This window comes from Ambystoma mexicanum, chromosome 4p, assembly GCF_040938575.1.
Source record: "Ambystoma mexicanum isolate Mex_15411 chromosome 4p, UKY_AmexF1_1, whole genome shotgun sequence".
NCBI lineage: Eukaryota > Metazoa > Chordata > Amphibia > Caudata > Ambystomatidae > Ambystoma > Ambystoma mexicanum.
The window spans coordinates 845,464,874-845,471,669 of record NC_090927.1 but is presented as its reverse complement, the minus strand read 5'-3'; the positions used below and the strand labels follow the sequence as shown (position 1 = coordinate 845,471,669).

The 6,796-nt window shown below is 47.7% G+C and overlaps 19 non-coding genes and 5 pseudogenes across 19 annotated transcripts; all 24 read left to right on the top strand.

Moving 5' to 3' along the window:
* Positions 1–65: 65 nt before the first annotated feature.
* LOC138460845 (5S ribosomal RNA) lies at positions 66–184 on the top strand. The gene has a single exon (XR_011263505.1). It is a non-coding gene; the product is annotated as a 5S ribosomal RNA (ribosomal RNA).
* Positions 185–290: 106 nt separating this feature from the next.
* LOC138461586 (5S ribosomal RNA) lies at positions 291–409 on the top strand. Its single transcript, XR_011264200.1, has one exon. It is a non-coding gene; the product is annotated as a 5S ribosomal RNA (ribosomal RNA).
* A 105-nt stretch (positions 410–514) lies between these two features.
* On the top strand, positions 515–623 carry LOC138457395 (5S ribosomal RNA; annotated as a pseudogene).
* A 464-nt stretch (positions 624–1,087) lies between these two features.
* LOC138464121 (5S ribosomal RNA) lies at positions 1,088–1,206 on the top strand. The gene has a single exon (XR_011266702.1). It is a non-coding gene; the product is annotated as a 5S ribosomal RNA (ribosomal RNA).
* A 106-nt stretch (positions 1,207–1,312) lies between these two features.
* Positions 1,313–1,431, top strand: LOC138464508 (5S ribosomal RNA). Its single transcript, XR_011267087.1, has one exon. It is a non-coding gene; the product is annotated as a 5S ribosomal RNA (ribosomal RNA).
* Positions 1,432–1,537: 106 nt separating this feature from the next.
* Positions 1,538–1,656, top strand: LOC138462392 (5S ribosomal RNA). The gene has a single exon (XR_011264992.1). It is a non-coding gene; the product is annotated as a 5S ribosomal RNA (ribosomal RNA).
* Positions 1,657–1,762: 106 nt separating this feature from the next.
* On the top strand, positions 1,763–1,871 carry LOC138459303 (5S ribosomal RNA; annotated as a pseudogene).
* Positions 1,872–2,324: 453 nt separating this feature from the next.
* Positions 2,325–2,443, top strand: LOC138455063 (5S ribosomal RNA). Its single transcript, XR_011261708.1, has one exon. It is a non-coding gene; the product is annotated as a 5S ribosomal RNA (ribosomal RNA).
* A 106-nt stretch (positions 2,444–2,549) lies between these two features.
* On the top strand, positions 2,550–2,668 carry LOC138464507 (5S ribosomal RNA). Its single transcript, XR_011267086.1, has one exon. It is a non-coding gene; the product is annotated as a 5S ribosomal RNA (ribosomal RNA).
* A 106-nt stretch (positions 2,669–2,774) lies between these two features.
* LOC138465017 (5S ribosomal RNA) lies at positions 2,775–2,893 on the top strand. The gene has a single exon (XR_011267592.1). It is a non-coding gene; the product is annotated as a 5S ribosomal RNA (ribosomal RNA).
* Positions 2,894–2,999: 106 nt separating this feature from the next.
* On the top strand, positions 3,000–3,118 carry LOC138460844 (5S ribosomal RNA). The gene has a single exon (XR_011263504.1). It is a non-coding gene; the product is annotated as a 5S ribosomal RNA (ribosomal RNA).
* Positions 3,119–3,224: 106 nt separating this feature from the next.
* On the top strand, positions 3,225–3,333 carry LOC138459170 (5S ribosomal RNA; annotated as a pseudogene).
* A 463-nt stretch (positions 3,334–3,796) lies between these two features.
* On the top strand, positions 3,797–3,915 carry LOC138461663 (5S ribosomal RNA). Its single transcript, XR_011264272.1, has one exon. It is a non-coding gene; the product is annotated as a 5S ribosomal RNA (ribosomal RNA).
* A 106-nt stretch (positions 3,916–4,021) lies between these two features.
* On the top strand, positions 4,022–4,140 carry LOC138457372 (5S ribosomal RNA). The gene has a single exon (XR_011262230.1). It is a non-coding gene; the product is annotated as a 5S ribosomal RNA (ribosomal RNA).
* Positions 4,141–4,246: 106 nt separating this feature from the next.
* Positions 4,247–4,365, top strand: LOC138461574 (5S ribosomal RNA). The gene has a single exon (XR_011264189.1). It is a non-coding gene; the product is annotated as a 5S ribosomal RNA (ribosomal RNA).
* Positions 4,366–4,471: 106 nt separating this feature from the next.
* On the top strand, positions 4,472–4,580 carry LOC138456141 (5S ribosomal RNA; annotated as a pseudogene).
* A 106-nt stretch (positions 4,581–4,686) lies between these two features.
* Positions 4,687–4,805, top strand: LOC138463028 (5S ribosomal RNA). Its single transcript, XR_011265614.1, has one exon. It is a non-coding gene; the product is annotated as a 5S ribosomal RNA (ribosomal RNA).
* Positions 4,806–4,911: 106 nt separating this feature from the next.
* Positions 4,912–5,030, top strand: LOC138460843 (5S ribosomal RNA). The gene has a single exon (XR_011263503.1). It is a non-coding gene; the product is annotated as a 5S ribosomal RNA (ribosomal RNA).
* A 106-nt stretch (positions 5,031–5,136) lies between these two features.
* LOC138455351 (5S ribosomal RNA) lies at positions 5,137–5,255 on the top strand. Its single transcript, XR_011261986.1, has one exon. It is a non-coding gene; the product is annotated as a 5S ribosomal RNA (ribosomal RNA).
* Positions 5,256–5,361: 106 nt separating this feature from the next.
* Positions 5,362–5,470, top strand: LOC138459786 (5S ribosomal RNA; annotated as a pseudogene).
* A 463-nt stretch (positions 5,471–5,933) lies between these two features.
* Positions 5,934–6,052, top strand: LOC138464120 (5S ribosomal RNA). Its single transcript, XR_011266701.1, has one exon. It is a non-coding gene; the product is annotated as a 5S ribosomal RNA (ribosomal RNA).
* Positions 6,053–6,158: 106 nt separating this feature from the next.
* Positions 6,159–6,277, top strand: LOC138464504 (5S ribosomal RNA). Its single transcript, XR_011267084.1, has one exon. It is a non-coding gene; the product is annotated as a 5S ribosomal RNA (ribosomal RNA).
* Positions 6,278–6,383: 106 nt separating this feature from the next.
* LOC138464836 (5S ribosomal RNA) lies at positions 6,384–6,502 on the top strand. Its single transcript, XR_011267413.1, has one exon. It is a non-coding gene; the product is annotated as a 5S ribosomal RNA (ribosomal RNA).
* A 106-nt stretch (positions 6,503–6,608) lies between these two features.
* Positions 6,609–6,727, top strand: LOC138460841 (5S ribosomal RNA). Its single transcript, XR_011263502.1, has one exon. It is a non-coding gene; the product is annotated as a 5S ribosomal RNA (ribosomal RNA).
* The last annotated feature ends 69 nt before the right edge of the window (positions 6,728–6,796 follow it).

The window sequence follows — 6,796 nt, the reverse complement described above, 5'->3', positions numbered from 1 at the left end:
GCCTTTCAAAACTGCAAGGTCTAGCTGACTAGATGCTTAAAAGTACAAAACTCACTAGGCCCAGAGCCTACGGCCACACCACACTGATTGCGCCCGATCTCGTCTGATCTCGGAAGCTAAGCAGTGTCGGGCCTAGTTAGTACCTGGATGGGAGACCACCTGGGAATACCAGGTGCTGTAGGCTTTTTTGTGCTCCAAGTTCAGGAAGTGAGCCATTTCTCAATTGCCTTTCAAAACTGCAAGGTCTAGCCGACTAGATGCTTAAAAGTACAAAACTCACTAAGCCCAGAGCCTACGGCCACACCACACTGAATGCGCCCGATCTCGTCTGATCTCGGAAGCTAAGCAGTGTCGGGCCTAGTTAGTACCTGGATGGGAGACCACCTGGGAATACCAGGTGCTGTAGGCTTTTTTGTGCTCCAAGTTCAGGAAGTGAGCCATTTCACAATTGCCTTTCAAAACTGCAAGGTCTAGCCGACTAGATGCTTAAAAGTACAAACTCACTAGGCCCAGAGCCTACGGCCACACCACACTGAATGCGCCCGATCTCGGAAGCTAAGCAGGGTCGGGCCTAGTTAGTACCTGGATGGGAGACTGCCTGGGAATACCAGGTGCTGTAGGCTTTTTTTGTGCTCCATGATTAGTAATTGCGCAACTTCTCAATTATTTTTCAAATTTGGTATGTTTCCAAAATAATTGTATCCCGTTTTATAGCGGAAATGTTGGACAACATCATGAGGGCTGGAGCTACCTTTTTACATAGAATTAGCATACAGGTAGTGTGTTCATGGGTAATAAATCGACTTTCACATGTAATGCAGTACAGAGAATATTGAGTCCTTCAAGAGGCATGAAAGAAAACCATTATTGTGTTGATTGTTCTCTCCACCTCCCTGCAACAGACACAGGATGGATGAATTAAAGTTATCCTACCAGACATAGGAGTCCTGAATGGGCCCACCAGTCTTATATATCTCGCCTGATCGAGCCTGATCGAGCGATGAGCGTGGTATCATGTTGCAAGTGGCTGCATGGCTTAGCTTACTAAATGCAAATGCATAAGAGTAATATTCTTAGCATTCCTAGAGCCTACGGCCACACCACACTGAATGCACCCGATCTCGACTGATCTCGGAAGTTAAGCAGTGTCAGGCCTAGTTAGTACCTGGATGGGAGACCGCCTGGGAATACCAGGTGCTGTAGGCTTTTTTGTGCTCCAAGTTCAGGAAGTGAGCCCTTTCTCAATTGCCTTTTAAAACTGCAAGGTCTAGCCGACTAGATGCTTAAAAGTACAAAACTCAGTAGGCCCAGAGCCTACGGCCACACCACACTGAATGTGCCTGATCTCGTCTGATCTCAGAAGCTAAGCAGTGTCGGGCCTAGTTAGTACCTGGATGGAAGACCGCCTGGGAATACCAGGTGCTGTAGGCTTTTTTGTACTCCAAGTTCAGGAAGTGAGCCATTTCTCAATTGCCTTTCAAAACTGCAAGGTCTAGCCGACTAGATGCTTAAAAGTACAAAACTCACAAGAACCAGAGCCTACGGCCACACCACACTGAATGCGCCCGATCTCGTCTGATCTCGGAAGCTAAGCAGTGTCGGGCCTCGTTAGTACCTGGATGGGAGACCGCCTGGGAATACCAGGTGCTGTAGGCTTTTTTGTGCTCCAAGTTCAGGAAGTGAGCCATTTCACAATTGCCTTTCAAAACTGCAAGGTCTAGCCGACTAGATGCTTAAAAGTACAAAACTCACTAGGCCCAGAGCCTTCGGCCACACCACACTGAATGCGCCCGATCTCGGAAGCTAAGCAGGGTCAGGCCTAGTTAGTACCTGGATGGGAGACTGCCTGGGAATACCAGGTGCTGTAGGCTTTTTTGTGCTCCATGATTAGTAATTGCGCAACTTCTCAATTATTTTTCAAATTTGGTATGTTTCCAAAATAATTGTATCCCGTTTTATAGCGGAAATGTTGGACAACATCATGAGGGCTGGAGCTACCTTTTTACATAGAATTAGCATACAGGTAGTGTGTTCATGGGTAATAAATCGACTTTCACATGTAATGCAGTACAGAGAATATTAAGTCGTTCAAGAGGCATGAAAGAAAACCATTATTGTGTTGATTGTTCTCTCCACCTCCCTGCAACAGACACAGGATGGATGAATTAAAGTTATCCTACCAGACATAGGAGTCCTGAATGGGCCCACCAGTCTTATATATCTCGCCTGATCGAGCGATGAGCGTGGTATCATGTTGCAAGTGGCTGCATGGCTTAGCTTACTAAATGCAAATGCATAAGAGTAATATTCTTAGCATTCCTAGAGCCTACGGCCACACCACACTGAATGCACCCGATCTCGACTGATCTCGGAAGTTAAGCAGTGTCATGCCTAGTTAGTACCTGGATGGGAGACCGCCTGGGAATACCAGGTGCTGTAGGCTTTTTTGTGCTCCAAGTTCAGGAAGTGAGCCCTTTCTCAATTGCCTTTTAAAACTGCAAGGTCTAGCCGACTAGATGCTTAAAAGTACAAAACTCACTAGGCCCAGAGCCTACGGCCACACCACACTGAATGTGCCTGATCTCGTCTGATCTCAGAAGCTAAGCAGTGTCGGGCCTAGTTAGTACCTGGATGGAAGACCGCCTGGGAATACCAGGTGCTGTAGGCTTTTTTGTACTCCAAGTTCAGGAAGTGAGCCATTTCTCAATTGCCTTTCAAAACTGCAAGGTCTAGCCGACTAGATGCTTAAAAGTACAAAACTCACAAGAACCAGAGCCTACGGCCACACCACACTGAATGCGCCCGATCTCGTCTGTTCTCGGAAGCTAAGCAGTGTCGGGCCTCGTTAGTACCTGGATGGGAGACCGCCTGGGAATACCAGGTGCTGTAGGCTTTTTTGTGCTCCAAGTTCAGGAAGTGAGCCATTTCTCAATTGCCTTTCAAAAGTGCAAGGTCTAGCTGACTAGATGCTTAAAAGTACAAAACTCACTAGGCCCAGAGCCTACGGCCACACCACACTGATTGCGCCCGATCTCGTCTGATCTCGGAAGCTAAGCAGTGTCGGGCCTAGTTAGTACCTGGATGGGAGACCACCTGGGAATACCAGGTGCTGTAGGCTTTTTTGTGCTCCAAGTTCAGGAAGTGAGCCATTTCTCAATTGCCTTTCAAAACTGCAAGGTCTAGCCGACTAGATGCTTAAAAGTACAAAACTCACTAGGCCCAGAGCCTACGGCCACACCACACTGAATGTGCCCGATCTCGGAAGCTAAGCAGGGTCAGGCCTAGTTAGTACCTGGATGGGAGACTGCCTGGGAATACCAGGTGCTGTAGGCTTTTTTGTGCTCCATGATTAGTAATTGCGCAACTTCTCAATTATTTTTCAAATTTGGTATGTTTCCAAAATAATTGTATCCCGTTTTATAGCGGAAATGTTGGACAACATCATGAGGGCTGGAGCTACCTTTTTACATAGAATTAGCATACAGGTAGTGTGTTCATGGGTAATAAATCGACTTTCACATGTAATGCAGTACAGAGAATATTGAGTCCTTCAAGAGGCATGAAAGAAAACCATTATTGTGTTGATTGTTCTCTCCACCTCCCTGCAACAGACACAGGATGGATGAATTAAAGTTATCCTACCAGACATAGGAGTCCTGAATGGGCCCACCAGTCTTATATATCTCGCCTGATCGAGCCTGATCGAGCGATGAGCGTGGTATCATGTTGCAAGTGGCTGCATGGCTTAGCTTACTAAATGCAAATGCATAAGAGTAATATTCTTAGCATTCCTAGAGCCTACGGCCACACCACACTGAATGCACCCGATCTCGTCTGATCTCGGAAGTTAAGCAGTGTCAGGCCTAGTTAGTACCTGGATGGGAGACCGCCTGGGAATACCAGGTGCTGTAGGCTTTTTTGTGCTCCAAGTTCAGGAAGTGAGCCCTTTCTCAATTGCCTTTTAAAACTGCAAGGTCTAGCCGACTAGATGCTTAAAAGTACAACACTCACTAGGCCCAGAGCCTACGGCCACACCACACTGAATGCGCCTGATCTCGTCTGATCTCAGAAGCTAAGCAGTGTCGGGCCTAGTTAGTACCTGGATGGGAGACCGCCTGGGAATACCAGGTGCTGTAGGCTTTTTTGTACTCCAAGTTCAGGAAGTGAGCCATTTCTCAATTGCCTCTCAAAACTGCAAGGTCTAGCCGACTAGATGCTTAAAAGTACAAAACTCACTAGGCCCAGAGCCTACGGCCACACCACACTGAATGCGCCCGATCTCGTCTGATCTCGGAAGCTAAGCAGTGTCGGGCCTAGTTAGTACCTGGATGGGAGACCACCTGGGAATACCAGGTGCTGTAGGCTTTTTTGTGCTCCAAGTTCTGGAAGTGAGCAATTTCACAATTGCCTTTCAAAACTGCAAGGTCTAGCCGACTAGATGCTTAAAAGTACAAAACTCACTAGGCCCAGAGCCTACGGCCACACCACACTGAATGCGCCCGATCTCGGAAGCTAAGCAGGGTCGGGCCTAGTTAGTACCTGGATGGGAGACCGCCTGGGAATACCAGGTGCTGTAGGCTTTTTTGTGCTCCAAGTTCAGGAAGTGAGCCATTTCTCAATTGCCTTTCAAAATTGCAAGGTCTAGCTGACTAGATGCTTAAAAGTACAAAACTCACTAGGCCCAGAGCCTACGGCCACACCACACTGATTGCGCCCGATCTCGTCTGATCTCGGAAGCTAAGCAGTGTCGGGCCTCGTTAGTACCTGGATGGGAGACCGCCTGGGAATACCAGGTGCTGTAGGCTTTTTTGTGCTCCAAGTTCAGGAAGTGAGCCATTTCTCAATTGCCTTTCAAAACTGCAAGGTCTAGCTGACTAGATGCTTAAAAGTACAAAACTCACTAGGCCCAGAGCCTACGGCCACACCACACTGATTGCGCCCGATCTCGTCTGATCTCGGAAGCTAAGCAGTGTCGGGCCTAGTTAGTACCTGGATGGGAGACCACCTGGGAATACCAGGTGCTGTAGGCTTTTTTGTGCTCCAAGTTCAGGAAGTGAGCCATTTCACAATTGCCTTTCAAAACTGCAAGGTCTAGCCGACTAGATGCTTAAAAGTACAAAACTCACTAGGCCCAGAGCCTACGGCCACACCACACTGAATGCGCCCAATCTCGACTGATCTCGGAAGTTAAGCAGTGTCAGGCCTAGTTAGTACCTGGATGGGAGACCGCCTGGGAATACCAGGTGCTGTAGGCTTTTTTGTGCTCCAAGTTCAGGAAGTGAGCCCTTTCTCAATTGCCTTTTAAAACTGCAAGGTCTAGCCGACTAGATGCTTAAAAGTACAAAACTCACTAGGCCCAGAGCCTACGGCCACACCACACTGAATGTGCCCAATCTCGGAAGCTAAGCAGGGTCAGGCCTAGTTAGTACCTGGATGGGAGACTGCCTGGGAATACCAGGTGCTGTAGGCTTTTTTGTGCTCCATGATTAGTAATTGCGCAACTTCTCAATTATTTTTCAAATTTGGTATGTTTCCAAAATAATTGTATCCCGTTTTATAGCGGAAATGTTGGACAACATCATGAGGGCTGGAGCTACCTTTTTACATAGAATTAGCATACAGGTAGTGTGTTCATGGGTAATAAATCGACTTTCACATGTAATGCAGTACAGAGAATATTGAGTCCTTCAAGAGGCATGAAAGAAAACCATTATTGTGTTGATTGTTCTCTCCACCTCCCTGCAACAGACACAGGATGGATGAATTAAAGTTATCCTACCAGACATAGGAGTCCTGAATGGGCCCACCAGTCTTATATATCTCGCCTGATCGAGCCTGATCGAGCGATGAGCGTGGTATCATGTTGCAAGTGGCTGCATGGCTTAGCTTACTGAATGCAAATGCATAAGAGTAATATTCTTAGCATTCCTAGAGCCTACGGCCACACCACACTGAATGCACCCGATCTCGACTGATCTCGGAAGTTAAGCAGTGTCAGGCCTAGTTAGTACCTGGATGGGAGACCGCCTGGGAATACCAGGTGCTGTAGGCTTTTTTGTGCTCCAAGTTCAGGAAGTGAGCCCTTTCTCAATTGCCTTTTAAAACTGCAAGGTCTAGCCGACTAGATGCTTAATAGTACAAAACTCACTAGGCCCAGAGCCTACGGCCACACCACACTGAATGTGCCTGATCTCGTCTGATCTCAGAAGCTAAGCAGTGTCGGGCCTAGTTAGTACCTGGATGGAAGACCGCCTGGGAATACCAGGTGCTGTAGGCTTTTTTGTACTCCAAGTTCAGGAAGTGAGCCATTTCTCAATTGCCTTTCAAAACTGCAAGGTCTAGCCGACTAGATGCTTAAAAGTACAAAACTCACAAGAACCAGAGCCTACGGCCACACCACACTGAATGCGCCCGATCTCGTCTGATCTTGGAAGCTAAGCAGTGTCGGGCCTCGTTAGTACCTGGATGGGAGACCGCCTGGGAATACCAGGTGCTGTAGGCTTTTTTGTGCTCCAAGTTCAGGAAGTGAGCCATTTCTCAATTGCCTTTCAAAACTGCAAGGTCTAGCTGACTAGATGCTTAAAAGTACAAAACTCACTAGGCCCAGAGCCTACGGCCACACCACACTGATTGCGCCCGATCTCGTCTGATCTCGGAAGCTAAGCAGTGTCGGGCCTAGTTAGTACCTGGATGGGAGACCACCTGGGAATACCAGGTGCTGTAGGCTTTTTTGTGCTCCAAGTTCAGGAAGTGAGCCATTTCACAATTGCCTTTCAAAACTGCAAGGTCTAGCCGA